Here is a 17,953-nt window from a genome sequence, read left to right on the forward strand (position 1 = left end):
TACCTACCAATAATAAAAACTGAGTACATTATTCACGACGCTTGATACGAGCTAAACCAAAACCACCTCTACAAAGGCCCGGGTACTAAAATCAAGATGGCGGCAAAAGACCAATCTTCGCCGCCATCTTGATTTTAAAATGTGCAATAAACAACTGTCAAAAATATCAAATTGATAAGCATAATTTGTGAAATTGATGCTCCGTACTGAAATAGGTTATGTATTGCAATATTGTCAGTTCTTAGTGGAATTCTATTGTAATTAACATATTACAATAGAAATGGAAATCATTTAAGAGAAGATCTACGAAATTCCAGACATTAACAGGGCTTACGATCTGTCATCGGCTGGTTCAAGTGGCCACTTTATGTACTGCATAACATTCTTGGTCGTCTTTTTCTACCCTTCATTCTTGAAAAATATTTTCATATCCGTTTTACTATTCGCCGTATCGCAAGGCTGGATTTATTCATAATTGATTTTCCATGCATTCGCCTAAGCTAGATATCGTATTTTGACCGCATTTACTTGGCTTTCATACATTGAATTCCTTCCTCTGTCAGTTTCATAATTCACCTCTATATATAATTGTCGGAACTAAAACACAGTTATGCACTGCCAGTCAAGCTTAGATTAATGTATTTGTATTTGTACGTGCTGTAGCGCAGTTGGTTAGACAGCCAACTGTGAAACTGACATCGCAGGTTCAATTCCCACCAATTGCAAGAAAAAATCCAACAAAGATTTTTCTCAATTAGCTTGGGTGCTGTGATGTATTACTCTCTGTATAACTTCCTTCCACATCTTCTCTTTCCTATCTGCTGTCAAATCTCTAAAATAGAGACTTTGGTAGCGGGTTAATCCTTTCAAAATAAAAATAATAAAGTTACTCTGCTAAGTTTGCCATTTACATTGTTTCCCGTATTCATTCTGCGTTCAACATCTTTTTCTACTCTTCCATCTCTTGAATACATGCTTCCTAGATACAAAAAATTCTTCTATATGCTCAAAGGTAATGTCGTTCACATTTATTATGCACTCAGTATGTATACCTTACTACCCCTTTCAAATACTATAATTTTTTATATCCTTCCATTTGTCACTAATTCGCAATCCATGAATACTGAAATATCATATTTGCCATTTCAAATTAGATATCTCTACTAAATCAACAATAATTAACCGTAAGTATTCATTATTTTGAAAATAGAAACTATACTTAGCTTATTTATTAATTATTTTATAATTTTTAACCGTCCCGGACCGAAGGAAACATTTTACATTCCATGCATACATCATACATTCTAGAGACTATTTCTAGCAAACACTCCTTTCTGCTTGTTAAAAGGATTGCATTATCAGCGTACAGCTTGCTTCAAAATTTTCCATTTTTGCTTCAATACCCATAAAATCTATTTCTTTTATACAGTTGCCCTTGTATATATTTTATTTTTTTGAAATGTATTATTTTAAAATTTAATGTTTTTGTAGATTTCTAGGTTAAGTTCTTATTTATTTAATTTGACCAATGAGCGATTTCGCCTAAGCAGACATCTTCAGGACTTATAAATTGTTTACAACATTTTCAGCTTTCATACTTAGCCTGCTTAGGAGAAAGCACTCGTTGGTCCAATTAAACAAAGTAAAACTTAACTAAAGAATTTTCTTGATAATTTTATCAAAATCATTTTTATTTAAAAGGCATTCACTGCCATTGACATTAATAAATAATAATATGAAACATAACATTAATACCAATTTAGGGAGAATAAAAAACAAAAAAACGTTTAAAATATGTATTTATAATGTTCAACATAGAAAATTAAAAACATAGTACTTCAAATTTCAATTAGATATGTCTACTAAATCAACAATAATTAACCGTAAGTATTGATTATTTTGAAAATAGAAACTATACTTGGCTTATTTATTTATTATTTTATGATTTTTTAATTTATTTTTATATTCAAGATAATGTTCACCCCCGCAGGGGTGTCCCGGACCGAAGGAAATATTTTACATTCCATGCATACATCATACATACTAGAGACTATTTCTTGCAAACCCTCCTTGCTGCTTGGTAAAAGAAGTGCATCATCAGCGTACACCTTGCTTTAAACTTTTTAATTTTCGCTTTAAAATATGTAATTATAATGTTTAACATAGAAAATTACAAACATAGTACTTCAAAATTTCAATTAGGTATGTCTACTAAATCAACAATAATTAACCGTAAGTATTGATTATTTTGAAAATAGAAACTATACTTGGCTTATTTATTTATTATTTTATGATTTTTTAATTTATTTTTATATTCAAGATAATGTTCACCCCCGCAGGGGTGTCCCGGACCGAAGGAAATATTTTACATTCCATGCATACATCATACATACTAGAGACTATTTCTTGCAAACCCTCCTTGCTGCTTGGTAAAAGAAGTGCATCATCAGCGTACACCTTGCTTTAAACTTTTTAATTTTCGCTTTAAAATATGTAATTATAATGTTTAACATAGAAAATTACAAACATAGTACTTCAAAATTTCAATTAGGTATCAACAATAATCAGTTAGTATTCATTATTTTGAAAATAGAAACTATACTTAGCTTATTTATGTATTATTTTATAATTTTTATATTTATTTTTTACATCAAATATAATGTTCACCCCCACAGGGGTGTCCCGGGCCAAAGGAAACATTTTACATTCCGTGCATGCATTCTAGAGACTATTTCTTGCAAACCTTAAATATCATATTTTTCAACAAACAAGCCCAAGATTTTACTTGTATTTTGTATTATTTTGTTTACTTTTATGTACCGAAACGTAGCACTAAACTTTCCACTCTTACTATATATTTTTTTGCTATGTATTATTTTAAAACATTAATGTTTTTGTAGATTCCTAGGTTAAGTTCTATTTTGTTTCATTTGATCAATGAGCGCTTTCACCTAAACAGGAATCTTCGGGACTGGTAAATTGTTTACAACATTTTCAACTTTTATACTAAGCCTGCTCAGGGGAAAGCGCTCGTTGGTCAAATTAAACTAAGTAAAACTTAACTAAAGAATTTTCTTGATAATTTTATTAAAATCATTATTATTTAAAAGGCATTCACTGCCATTGACATTAATAAATAATAATATGAAACATAACATTAATACCAATTTAGGGAGAATAAAAAACAAAAAAACGTTTAAAATATGTATTTATAATGTTCAACATAGAAAATTAAAAACATAGTACTTCAAATTTCAATTAGATATGTCTACTAAATCAACAATAATTAACCGTAAGTATTGATTATTTTGAAAATAGAAACTATACTTGGCTTATTTATTTATTATTTTATGATTTTTAAATTTATTTTTATATTAAAGATAATGTTCACCCCCGCAGGGGTGTCCCGGACCGAAGGAAATATTTTACATTCCATGCATACATCATACATTCTAGAGACTATTTCTTGCAAACCCTCCTTGCTGCTTGCTAAAAGAAGTGCATCATCAGCGTACACCTTGCTTTAAATTTTTTAATTTTCGCTTTAAAATATGTAATTATAATGTTTAACATAGAAAATTACAAACATAGTACTTCAAAATTTCAATTAGGTATCAACAATAATCAGTTAGTATTCATTATTTTGAAAATAGAAACTATACTTAGCTTATTTATGTATTATTTTATAATTTTTATATTTATTTTTTACATCAAATATAATGTTCACCCCCACAGGGGTGTCCCGGGCCAAAGGAAACATTTTACATTCCATGCATGCATTCTAGAGACTATTTCTTGCAAACCCTAAATATCATATTTTTCAACAAACAAGCCCAAGATTTTACTTGTATTTTGTATTATTTTGTTTACTTTTATGTACCGAAACGTAGCACTAAACTTTCCACTCTTACTATATATTTTTTTGCTATGTATTATTTTAAAACATTAATGTTTTTGTAGATTCCTAGGTTAAGTTCTATTTTGTTTCATTTGATCAATGAGCGCTTTCACCTAAACAGGAATCTTCGGGACTGGTAAATTGTTTACAACATTTTCAACTTTTATACTAAGCCTGCTCAGGGGAAAGCGCTCGTTGGTCAAATTAAACTAAGTAAAACTTAACTAAAGAATTTTCTTGATAATTTTATTAAAATCATTATTATTTAAAAGGCATTCACTGCCATTGACATTAATAAATAATAATATGAAACATAACATTAATACCAATTTAGGGAGAATAAAAAACAAAAAAATGTTTAAAATATGTATTTATAATGTTCAACATAGAAAATTAAAAAAACATAGTACTTAAAATTTCAATTTTAAATAAGATATGTCTACTAAATATACTCTAATACCCGTATGCAGAGACAAAACTTAAGGTGAGGGAAGTACATTCTAATTTCAAATGCAGAGAATAACCCGAAGGTGAAGACAATAGAATGTACTTTCCTCACCTTAAGGTTTGTCTCTGCATACGGGTATAAGACTAAATCAACAATAATTAACAGTTAGTATTTATTATTTTGAAAATAGAAACTACCCTTAGCTTATTTATTTATTATTTTATATTTATTTTATACTTTAAAGATAATTTTCACCCCCACAGGGGTGTCCCGAGCCGAAGGAAACATTATATATTATTTTGAAACATGCCAATCAGAATTAAGAAATTAATTAACAAAAGAAAAATTAAAATTCATTCAAGAAAAAAACACAATCACAGATATGGACCTACATACAATATTCCTCTAAAGTGTGTGCGTAGGTGGCCTCAGTCCTATATTGTTTATCACACACTATAAATTACATCGGTAAATCTCTAAAATGTTGTAAAATCAAAATACATATTTGCAGATGATGCACTTATTTACATATCAGAAGATAATTGTGATTAAGTATTAAATATGATTAATTATGATTTAGAAAATATTTGAAAATGATTCTAAGTGAATAAATAAAAATGAAATTAAAAAAAACAATATTTATATTGGGAGATAAAAATATACCGCAAGGATACAGTATTAATATTGATAATGAAGCCAAAAATTCTGTGGATAAAATTAAGTATCGAGGAGTGTACGTAGATAAAAAAAAACTCAATTTTAAAACACATTCTCAATATATAAAAAAAATACATGGGAAGATTGAGAAATGTGATTGATATAAATAGTGTTCTTATACATAAAACAATAATATGCCCACATATAAATTATTGTTCTTCTATTATTTTTTTAATGTAATGAAGGGGAAATTGAAAATATTAAAACTACAAAATAAGGCAAAGAGGATAATATATACACAAGTATTTTGTCTTGTAGGGTTAAATATTATTTTAAAAGGATTCTTCCAAAAAATAAACAGTGAAGGTAAGAAATACAAAAAGATAGATAAAGGTTCCACTACATATACTTTTCATAGTGAAATATAAGCACCTTATATTAATGTCGTTCTGTATTTGAAATATTCCATTCGAAAATACTTATAAATTAAAAATAAAATTAATATTCATAATGCACTTAAGATGTAGCACTTTTCATATTATTGTCTTGAGTCAATTCAGTATCAAGTTTCTTCCGATCAAGGAGCATGGAAAGTGGAAGCAATGCATCTGGAAAAATAGAAAATAATACAAAAAATATTTGTTCATGATAAAAGTTCAAAAGATTTTGTATAATTTAACAAACACGTTAATATGCTATTGGAAACTGTAGCAATTTTCCATTTTTTTGTTACTCTTACACCAGTATAATTCCTTTTTTTTAACATAGTTATTTAATAATGCATTTGTAGCTGGTCTATAACATAATTTTAATGTCCAGATGTGCAAGCTTTGTCATTAAAAAAAATGCTGGTTTGAAATCGTTTCAATAGTTTATTGAATTACTAAATCTCTTTGGTTATTGCAATCTAGAAAAAGTTTTTCAAATTGAGGATTCAAAAGTTTTTGGTTCAAAAATTATATAATTGAAAAGCATAGTATTAAGAACATCTGCATGAGGGCACAATAAACCACTATGATCTATACTTTTAATAAGAGTTTAGGTACAATCTCTGTCTAGGGGTGGTATCCTAAACCACTCTCGTGGCACAAGAAAACAGATTTTCTCGTGTGTTTTGTATGAAAGACACTCTCGTGGCACGAGAGAAAGTTTTATAGAAAAACTGCTCTCTCGTGCCACGAGAGTGGTTCAGGATACCACCCCGGATCTTTATCACAAAGTAACAATGCTCACACATATTTTTTTAAGTGCTACCCGTGCACAATAACCAGCTAAGTGCGTTAGTACTGGAAGACTAGTTTCTACAATTATGAAATCTTTGCCTGTTATATTTGTGCCCATATATGAAAATAATAATAAATTATTGCTGTTTGAAATAATTAAAATTAAAATTTTGAATGTAATATATTGTCATTTGTAGCAAAGTTGTACTTGTGTGAGATAAAGCCAAATGTGTTTCTTTAGTAAAGACATTATTTCTCAAATTTAAAGCTTGCCATTTATCCAACCATGTTACAAATTTCTAAAGAAAAACAAAATGTTCACTTTCTGGTGATGAAGTAAGCGGCTTTTATAGAGCATCATTGAATCTAATGCCTTTAAGCGGAGTTTTCTCATTGACAACTTTCCACCACTTTATAATTAAATTATGCTTCTCACCTAATGTCATTAATGCATTCAGGACAAATTCGTTAAAAACACTGTGGACTAATTTTACATTTTGTCTTTCAAAACAAGCAGGAAAAACAGATTTAAGATTGAGAACACAAGAAAATTTTATATATATTTACTCTATTTGATGAAGTGTCTTAATATTGGAAAAACAAGCCTTAGATGTCAGAGTTCCATCAGAATAGCCAAAGTATGGAAAAATGAATATTTCTTCTGGATCTTTCTAATTTAACCAATTATTCCTGATGCATTTGTAAATATATGGGCTGAATCTAAAACATTAAACAACAATAATAAGCAACATATTACATGGATGTAAAAAAGTGGTTTTTAATTCGAGTGGGGAACTAAAATGCATCATAGCCTTTCTATTTATACAATTATTATCAGTAACTACAAACAAAACACTAAATCCTATTTCTTGAAACCAAATAATGATTTTAATAATGCTGTGCAATTATATGGCATTTATAGTTTTTACAAGGAGAATGTGCACAACGTCTTAAAAATGAAGAAAGCAAAATTTGAATCATAAAAACATGAGCATTATCATTATTGTAAGCAGCTTTTAAAATATTATCCCCCTATAGTCAAAATATGGCTATAAGGGAATTTCATTGATCTTCAAAGTTACAATGTGGTCTATGTTAGTTAACAATTATAATTTATTATTTATGTAACCCAAAAACTTTTCAGCCAAGACTTAGTAGTGTTCGATTATGTGGAAATATAACATGATCTGTGTTTCTAAAAAACTTGCGATACTGATGACGATACTGACAATAAAATGCTACAAAAAAGTTGGGTGAATATCTCTATGCACCAGGTTAGGCCCTCCCTAGGGAGTTATTCTGATGTAAATTTGTTGCAACAGAGAGGGAAAAAATTTTTGAAATAAAGGTTTCAGCTCCTTTACTTCACTAAAGTCAACAGGTGGAAGAGTTGAGGAAATGTGGATGTTTAAACATGGGAATAAAGGTGAATGTTACACAGTGTGTAAAGTAGCCACTTAAACCAGACAATGACAGGTCATTAGCCCCGTAAATGCTCAGAAATTTATTTAGTATTTTTGTTTTAAATTTAGAAGCAAATAAAGCACACATTCACAGTCATATTGCTCAGAAACAGTATCTGATAATAACAATTATTGCTGTAATACAATTTCAAATTCGTTAATATCATTTATTTTTCTGGGATATTGATGATCTTTCAATAAATTTAATTTGATATTAATTTCCCATGCCATATATTGTTAACAATAATTTACTATCTAAATAGGCACTAGCTAAAATGGTTGGATCTGGATCATTTAAAAGAATGACAAACGTAACAGAGTTGTCACGTTTGTGTTTTAGCCATTCTTTGGAGATTGAATCATTCATTTGAAGGCAAGTTAAAAATTCATTAAATTTTGAAAACTGTATCCGAGATTCATAATCTTTCTGTGAGTGTAAACTTTCTACAATAACAGTTTTAATATTATTCAACTTTTTCCTTTTATACCTTTCCTGGACAGATTCCTTTGACGTTGGAAATGCTCGCTCCGACATCGTAAATAGGTATTTGGGGCAATTTGGTAGAATACAAGGAACAGCTCCAGGTTGTAAATGAGGTATTTTCAGGGAGAGGCTTATATTTTGACCAGTGCATTCATCTGTGTGGTAGGCTGCAGTTTAAAAAAATGCATTCTTAAAATGCAATTTACATACCTGTAACGTAAAAATATTTTAGGTTTTTCTTAAACAACAAAGTAAATCAAATTTTAATTATTAATTCAATCAAATTTTTAGTAAAAAAAAAAATTTCAAATACTTTATTAGCAACACTATAATAATGCTTGCTCTCGGTCTCAAAGAGATGACTATCTTAAAAGTTCCAATGTTTTACAGTAGTACATTTGTGACCAAAAATATTTAAAAAATAGAGAAACTACTTAAACAAGCAGTATTCAAATGTCTTATTTTTTTTAAACATTTGTGACATGAAATAAAATAACTATTAAAGGAACTACTTAAATAATACAACGCAGTCTTCAAAAAAAATATTTATCAAAATGTCAAATGTTTAACCTCATTTTTGTGTACGAATATAATAATTATTATAGGGATTCTATTCAAAATCATATACACAATTCATCATTCTATACCTTATTGAAATATGAAATCAATTTTATTATAATAATTGATATTTTGGAAGTTTGAAGTTTAAAAGATGGCAGTTAAAATTGGAACTAGTTTAAAATATGTTTTTAAACACACGATGATATTTAAAACACCGCCAAGCTTAAGTAATTACTTTGATTTATGATTACTAGTAAGAAATATCAATCAACATACCTTTGACGAGCTCGAAGGAACAAAGTTATGACGACGAATCGGCCGAAGCCACTTTGGTAGAAGTGTTTCATCTTTCGGAAAAGAAAAATCACTTATTTTCAACAAATTGTCGTAATTTCCTCTGCATTTAGGCACATAACATTTAAACACTATTGTATCTTACGTTTTAAAAGGTTTTTCTGGAGTTTTCACTACTAGAAATACTATAAAAAATGATAATTGTATGCGAGCGTCTCGTGACGCACGATAAAAACCACACGAAAACCAATACAAACTGTACTGCGTATACACCATAGATTTACATAGATGGACCATCATGCATCGCCTAAGATTCATCGCCATATTGGATTTTTCTATGCGAGTACCATGGCATTTGTAGAGGGGGTTGTGGCTAAACATACCTGTTTAAAATATTCAGGCATTAAAATCTTTTGTCCCCGTAAAAATAAGCAGGTTTTTTCGTTTTAGATTATAAAATCAACCTTGTTTGTATTAAGAAAAAACGCGGCGATATTTTAGAATATTTCAATACGAATTTAAATATAACTTTCCAATACATTCTTTTGTTTTCTCTAATCTTGGGTTTCTCAGCAATAATGCATTTAAATATAACCTTTTAGTTCATGCCAGCCAATTCTCAAAAGAACCCCATTTTAATTACCGCCTTTACAAATAAATTCATTAAAATAAATCCCCATTTACCAGAGCCGTTATTAGGTATCCACAAATATTTTTCGATTGTTAAGCGGCGAATTACGCGGAATTTCAAAACCCTTTCTATTGAATATAATAACTTTAACAATAAATATTGACCCATGTTTTCCGCTGGGGAAAAACATAACCTTTTTAATAATAATTCGCAAACCGATGGCCATTATAATAATATGTGTATTTTAAAAACTTATTTAAAAATAACAAAATAAAACGCATAATTAATTCCTCTGTGATACATACAAACCTTTCTTCTTCAAATTTCATACATCTTCATTTGTACGCGCGCCGATTATTCCAACTTGCCACATATTAACTTAAAACTCTAATTAACTTTTGCGCCATCATTTTCTAATCCGCACCCGTGGTACATAAGGCACTGCACCAGTGCGCCAATCGCAACGTATCAGCGATTATTTTATAATATGTATGAAGGTATTTCACATCCACCTTGGCAGGAATCGAACCTAGGACCTCAAGTATGGTAGGCGAACGCACCAACCACTACATTAGGAGGCGAATCATTTCCAATTTTTAATTAAGGATTCCTTTCTAATCTTCAAAAATATAAATTAGTTTGATGATTTAATTTTCTATATTTAGTATATATTTATTTTAATTAATTAGTTTTAACGTATTTAATATTATATACATTCTAATCCTAGTTAATTATAATTTAGTTTTAAGAGAAACAATCTGCAGAACATAGTATTTTAGTTTTAAATATGACGAGGTGTTTAATAATAAGTGTGGAAAAGAGACAATGAGTTTTAGGCAATAAGTGAAAGAGAGAAGGAGAGACCTCCTAATTTGGGAGTTATAAAACCACCCCAAACAGTCGGAACGAGACGAGTCGGAAAAGAGCCAGGAAGGAGAGTCGACCAAGAGTTGGTCGACAATCGGGAGAGTGAGTTGGGTCGACGCAATCGTACCGTCAATCGCGGAGACGATACAATGTCGAGAGTCGTGGAAGTTGAAGTGAAGTGAGTGTACGGGTAGCCAGTGCTACGTAGCAAACCTCGTGGAATCCGACTACTCCACGAGGGTCATCAGAGGCCGCCTTCCAGCCGCAAAGGTCCCTCCACATTCAGGACATCCATCGTCCTCCAAAGGAACGCCAGTTTCCTGCACCGCCAGCGCGTGTGCCCAGCCCACGGTCGGCCAGTCTTCCAGTTGGCTGTCGCCGTCACCATCGCCACGGGACCAAATTCCGAGAGCCGCCCAAGGCTCTATCCATGGAAGATCTCCGCCCAGGACATCGCCCAGCATGTGTTCGTCCGAACACAGCATCCGGACCACCATCCGTCATTTCTCCATATAAGTGAAACCACCATTGTGTTATTATTAAGATATTAGTGAAACAATTACGAACTGCATTAGTTAAGGACCTAGATCTGTAAGTATTTTTCTTTCTCTCATGTTTGTAACTAGTTCTAAGATTATTATCATGTTCTAGTTTAATAAACATAGGTACATAAAACATTCAAGCTTTTTAAATTATCTTCCAATTTACTCGTTTTCAGAATAGATTTAAGTTTTCTTTATGAACTTGATTTTTCACAGCCTCCGAGATGATCAAATCTCATCTAAGTTTTTCTGTCATCGCCACTCCCTAGGGGGTTTTCGTCAGTTAAAACATCAATTTTTACTTGCAGTGAATTGTTCACGATCCTGGGCCAGTCTAATCAGCGCTACTGCATCCGGCACACCGAACCACTGTCTGACATTTCTGAGCCATGATGCTCTTTTCCATTCGCCTACCCTCTATCTTTCCTTCCGCAATAAGTTAAAAAGGGCATACTTCTCACCGTGGAATATGTTACCAAAGTATAAGGCTTTTTTTTCTTTTCACAGTGGTCAATATCTCCATCTATTTGTTCGTAATGCTTAAAACCGCTTCATTAAGGACACGGTCACTACATGAGATTCGAAGCATTCTTCTGCACAGCCAAAGTTCAAAGGCCTCAATTTTGTAAATCGTTGAAACTTAAAGAGTCCCACCCTCCACTCCATACAGCAACACTAGCAATACATAAACTTTTATTGCTCTCAATCTTGTGTTTAGTCTCAGATCTCACAGAAGTTTCTGTATTTTATAGAAGGTTGATCTAGCAATTTCAATTCTGGTCGTTATTTCAGAATCCGGATTATACTCATCATTTAGCCAGCATCCTAAATATTTAAAACGGGTAACCTGTTCTATCCCACAACCATCTGAGATAAGATGGGTGTTAATGACTCTCCGCTTGCTGGCCACCATAGCTTTGGTTTTAGAGCGTTAATTTTTAGTCCGAATTCCTTACCTGCATTACTTACCTTGTCGATTAATTGCTATAGATGATCAGCAGTATCAGCTATAATGGCAGTATCATCAGCGTATCATATATTATTAATTACTTTACCATTTATTTTAATTCCTATGTCAACATCTTGCAAGGCCTCTCTAAATACAAATACATAGTATAAGTTAAAAAGTATTGGCGAAAGTATGCAATCCCATCTTACACCTTTTAGGATAAGTATGTTATCAGTTTTAATGTCATTCATATGGACGTGTGCAGTTTGATTGCAATAGAGATTAAAGATAATCCTTATATATTTCCCATCCACCCCAAATTTGTTTAGAAAGTCTAGCAACTTATTATGTCCTACATTATTGAATGCCTTCTCATAGTCGATAAAACACATATATACATCTCTTTGTAGGTCAAAACATTTTTGGGTTAGCATTTGAATAGGAAAAAGGGCCTCCCTTATGCCAAAACCACTGTGAAAACCAAATTGCGTCTCCCTTATATTCATATTAATCTTCCTCTGTTTGCAAGATTTGAAAATAATATCTTAAGAGCGTGTCTCATTAAACTAATCAATCTGTAATCGTTACATGACTTAGCATTTGTTTTTTTAGGCAGTGTGATGAACTCTGATGTTAACCATTCTGTTGGTATCTGTGCTGTGTCATATATTTTGTTAAACATTTTAAGCAGAATATCAAAGCCACTTTAATCCAAGTGTTTTAAATAGCTACCTAATTTTATTATTTGTTTTGAAGAGGACAGTTTATAGCTTATTTAATGCCAACATTTTTTTATTTTGTATCTTGAAGTAGTGCATAACGTGTTTTTATGTGTGCTCTAACAAATAACATTGTAAATTAATTTAATTTATTAATTGTTTTTTGTGTAATTCTATTTCAATTCACTTAATTTATTTTAAATAACATATACCATATAAATAACATATATATATTTTTAATCTGAGTAACCATGGAAACTACGAAACGCCCAGCCAATTTTTTTCAAACGTACGGTCAACCCCAGTAGACCCAGAGATAATGTAAATCTATATGAGTAGACCCAAATAAACCGCAACACTCCAATGCATACAAATCTAATACAAAACATGCAATATATGCGTGGTTCCATATTTCAACAACTTAGGGAAAAATAGTGACAGGACAGTACATACCGGTGAAATTTTGAAATTAATAAAAGCATAGTTTGCGTTAATATTATTTATTTTTTTTACCATCAGTAAATTTCATAAAAATAATGTTAACAGAACGCTGGAGGCGTTTTTTAAATTGTTTTTTTATCTTTTTTTAAATAGTAATTAAATTAGATATAAATTAAATTTTATTATAATTGTAATAATGTTGTATGAATGAAATAACTATTTATAACACGGCACGTGTTTTTTTCCCTATTTATTAAAAAAAAAAATTTCTCAATTCACCCTTTTTTCATTTTTTAAATACAACTTGAAATTTTCAACTTAAATCAATTTTTTTCAGAAACCTGCTACGTTTGATTTTTTTATACACCTTATTATACCATTAGAATTTACCAACATACATTATTTGTCCAAAAATCTTTCATAAAATAAATCGATGAGCCCCATTATTCCTTATTCGCGCTATTTGTATTAAACTGAATTTTATGGTGCATATCGGCAACATATTAATATCGGTAAGCTCATTAAAAGAAAACATATTAATTTTACAATTTCCTTAGAATGAACGAGTGCATATTATTTTTAAACTTTTTTTGTTATTTTGACAGAAACTTACCCAGTTAGGTGCGCAGCAGGCATCGCGCAGATCTCGCAATCTGAAATAAATTGTCTGAAACGGCCAACGAACGAACCAACTCAACACGTTCGCGACATTGCATGGTGAGTATTGAAATTGTTAAAAGATGTATATTAAAGTTTGTTGATATTTACTATTGAATTGGATGTTTATTTAATTAAAAAATGTCAGTGATTGCGATTAAAGCTGTTGTCACATATATTTTTATTGTTGTATGTCATTTTTAACAAAGTTCTATGAAAGCGTCTGTCTGCTCTTCGCTGCTCGAGCTCCATGGCCGGTAGTAGAGAATTATTACTGAAATTACGCCAGATTTTCAATTTTTTCATATTTAATGACGGAGATTCAACCTGTATATGAAGTCTTAATTTGTCAAACATATTTTTGAATTCGTTAAGCTCCCCGACATTGCATTTGAAGAAATGCTCTTTTGGTACCCGCCGTGGTGATTGTTTTCTGCAAATGGATTGTAAACCTGATTTTAACAGATGAAATTCTGCATTTTCGTACTAAGGTCATAGTAAACTCCAATATTAGTTGCCCAAATGCCGGTTTTACGCAAACTTTAATAAATCTGTACTCAGACAATGTGACGCTTTCATAAACTTTGCAAGTACATAATGTGTACACGGTCGACAAACTACAAGCCATGCCGATTTTTCTGTTTGAATTTAAAACGCATACACAAACATATTTATGTGTAATGTTTTAAATTAATGTACTCACAACACACGTTAAAAATGTTTAATTTATTGTCTCCTAGACATTTAAAAAAAACTGTGGTACATGTTTTTTCTTTGATGTACTTGGAGTGAGTACTAAATTTGCGTGTGTTTATTCTCTTCACTGTCTCCGTGCTTTTATTTTGTCATCAGTAAATTACGGTTGTAGTATTTTACCAATGAAAATCAATTAAGGTAAACAGTTATGTACACTTTAAACAAATTACAACCCTTATTCAATGTTTTTTATGATCCTAGGTAAAAAAAAATTTCTTCAGAAATGATGAATAGTATCTTCTTTTAAATGATTCCATTGTATAAAGGATGCTTTCCCTCTACTTTCTATTCAGTTTTGGCCTGGCCAGAATACACTGAAGAGCCCTTGTATTTTTTCAAAATGTTAGTCGATAGAGTCGATTTACGTCATTGTTTACTTTATGAATTCCGTAAAGACAATACCGCGAGTGTGGCAACCAAAAACATTTGCGAAGTGTATGGAGCAGATGTCATCAAAGTTCGACAGGTACGAAGATGGTTTACAAAATTCCGATCTGGGGATTTTTCGCTAATTGATAAACCACGTACCGGGCGGCCATTGAAGTCTGATGACAAGTTAAAAGTCATAATAAATACCAATCCACGTCTAACCACCAGTAAACGTCGATGATGGGAGTCAACCAAACAACCGTATTAAGACATTTAAAGCATATGGGGATGGTTTCGCGATACGACTTTTGGATATCTCATCAATTGTCGGCTGCCAATTTATTGGATCGTGTTCCAACGTGCGTTGCTTTGAGTGCGAGACAAAAACATGAACCTTTTTTGCATCGTTTGGTAACGGCAGATGAGAAATAGGTCGTGTACAACAACATGACAAGAAAAAGACATTGGGCTATACCTGGACAAGCCCCATTAACAACTTTGAAGGCCGAATTCATAAAGTAAACAATGACGTAAATGCACTTTATCGACCGACATTTTGAAAAAATACAAGGGCTCTTCACTGTACTCTGGCCAGGCCAAAACTGAATAGGAAGTAGAGGGAAAGCATCCTTTATAGAATGGAATCATTTAAAAGAAGATACTATTCATTATTTCTAATGATTTTTTTTTTATCTAGGATCATAAAAAACGGTTATAACTTTTGCATCAACCCAATAGATCAATGAATTTCTTTGAATTACTTATGTATCTATAGCTTCCACAGGGGGGTGTCTAGAGAAATAATGGCTAGTTTAATGGGAACCTAGTGCTCCCATCAACCTGTCATGTATTTTAGCCTAGATTTGGTTTTTAACTATCCCATATTATTTAGCTTTTTCTTGCGGTGCCTTGTCAGGTCCCCCCGACGTTGGCGATCACTACAGCGGAAGCATCTTGGTCCTACGCTACTCTTATATTCGGTAGCCAGGACAACCGTTTATTGGATGTATGAAAAGATGACCAGAGTGGTTTCCCGTTGCCTTCTCTGGTGGATTTTTTGTCGGAGCTACCTTCCCTTAGTTGATTGGTTCTGGTTTGGAGGCGCCAGAAACTCGCCTTTCATCCTCTCGTTATCTGCTGTGAACACACCGTTATGAGTGTGATCCCATTGCCCAGGGTTCGCGACGTGGACGTTAACGAGTTGGACTAGTCAGTAGTGTTGCTGGTGGAATGCAACTGGGCGTTTGCAGTATTTTGTAAAATCACCCTCCAGCAAGATGCGACTCACTGCGACGCTGTTGACAGTTTGAACCCCAAAACTATTTACCTTAAGGTGAAAAATTGATGTGAACTACAAATTTACTATCCTTTTTAGTAGTCATTCTTCCACAATTAAAAATTACAATTATTGCTCTATAAACTGGTCGATATTTCAACAAAGAAAACAAGAGAAAATAAATGTGAAACATTGTATTCTATTATTGATATGAATTTGTTTTATAATCACGTCAGCACCGGATATTGTTTTGTTTTATTACTTTTTTGCTGTGCTGTTTTTCTTTTACCGAGAAGATAAAATATGATATTCCTATTTTCATTATGTTTGTGACTATTAACTGATCAGTTTATGGCCATAATACAAGATTATTTTAAGAAACTGGCTCGGAGATAATGTAAAGAAAAGTCGACATTTCTTATATCTGAAATTATTATTGCAGATGAATTATGTTAGTATTAATTAATATTTTCATATGCTAGTATTTTACTTTGGTCTCAACCTCATCAATCCTTTATCCCCACCTAATGTTGCATAGGAGACTACATTGGTAGACCACCTGCAGTGTATCTCGGTCGTCTGTTAGATGAAGGTAAGGTGATCCCTTATCTTGTCGCCCCTTTGTTTCGTAAGTTTGTCGTATCTCATATACATCTCACTCTTCTTCCAAGTCGGTTCCTCAGTGCTGAGGATCGTGACCACCATGAACACTTCTCACCAGCCTGCTCCAGTCTGTTCTTAGCCCCACTCTCCAAATGTCACCCCCGCAGCCCCCCTTATTTGGTCAGTCCATCTAGCTGGTATTCTACCACGACTTCTAGCATTTGTATTCTGTGATTAATTTCAAGAAGAAGAAGAAGAGTAGATATGTTGAATCACATATTAATGAAAAGAACTGAAACAATTTATAATATATATGATAGTATACTGAATTCCACCTTTAAATGTCATAATGGTAAAATTCTAGTTAATTTTTTTAAGGATTTTACTATTTAAATAAATGACGAGTGATGCAATCTGCAAATTTGGAATAAACTTACAAACTGAAAGACCCAGTTTTGAAGATCTCGAAAAAGCAGTGATTAAAATTTTCAGATATTAATATCATTCATCCTTTTATTCTTTAACAAGTTTATTTGTGAAATGAATTGGAATTTTTACCAACAAACTTGAATTTTTTAGATCTAAATCTGTTGCAACATAGAGGGCAACATTTTTGAGAAGGGAATATGGAAGTCTAGGCTAATTTAGATCTAAATAACTTCCTAAGAAGGAAATCCAGCCAGTCTGCAAACATTTGGACATACTCAAAACATTGTTAAAGTTTGATTTTAAGGATTTGATTAATTTCAGGTAACTGTGATGTTTCCTTTTCACAAGCCCAAAGTCTACAGATCCTCGGCGGGTTGCTGTATTTGCAAGGCCAAATCAAGCAGGTATTATGCGAATTCTAATAAAACATGTTATACTATATTTATCTTGTAATAGTAGATCCTATACAAATCCTATGCGAATGTTATGCCCTGTCACAAAGTATGTGTCCATGCGCTCTGTAGCTGCAAGACATGTTGTAATCTTACTGCTATATATTATTAAATTTTTAAATAATTGACAAAGTACTAGAATCCCATGTGCTTTGTAGCTGCAAGACATGTTGGGATATTTACTGTACAGCTCTTAAGAGGCAGAAGCCCAATAACTTTTAATTATTCTGCTCT

General features: G+C 31.9%; 1 long non-coding RNA gene across 1 annotated transcript; it reads left to right on the forward strand.

The window, feature by feature from the left end:
• The first annotated feature begins 13,304 nt into the window (after positions 1 to 13,304).
• Positions 13,305 to 17,671, forward strand: LOC148271912 (uncharacterized). Its single transcript, XR_015824994.1, has 3 exons — positions 13,305 to 13,689; positions 13,783 to 13,894; positions 17,589 to 17,671. It is a non-coding gene; the product is annotated as an uncharacterized LOC148271912 (long non-coding RNA).
• The last annotated feature ends 282 nt before the right edge of the window (positions 17,672 to 17,953 follow it).

This window comes from Micrasema longulum, unplaced genomic scaffold (assembly GCF_059751315.1).
Source record: "Micrasema longulum isolate JH-2025_06_02 unplaced genomic scaffold, ASM5975131v1 h1tg002587l, whole genome shotgun sequence".
In the NCBI taxonomy this organism is placed as follows: domain Eukaryota; kingdom Metazoa; phylum Arthropoda; class Insecta; order Trichoptera; family Brachycentridae; genus Micrasema; species Micrasema longulum.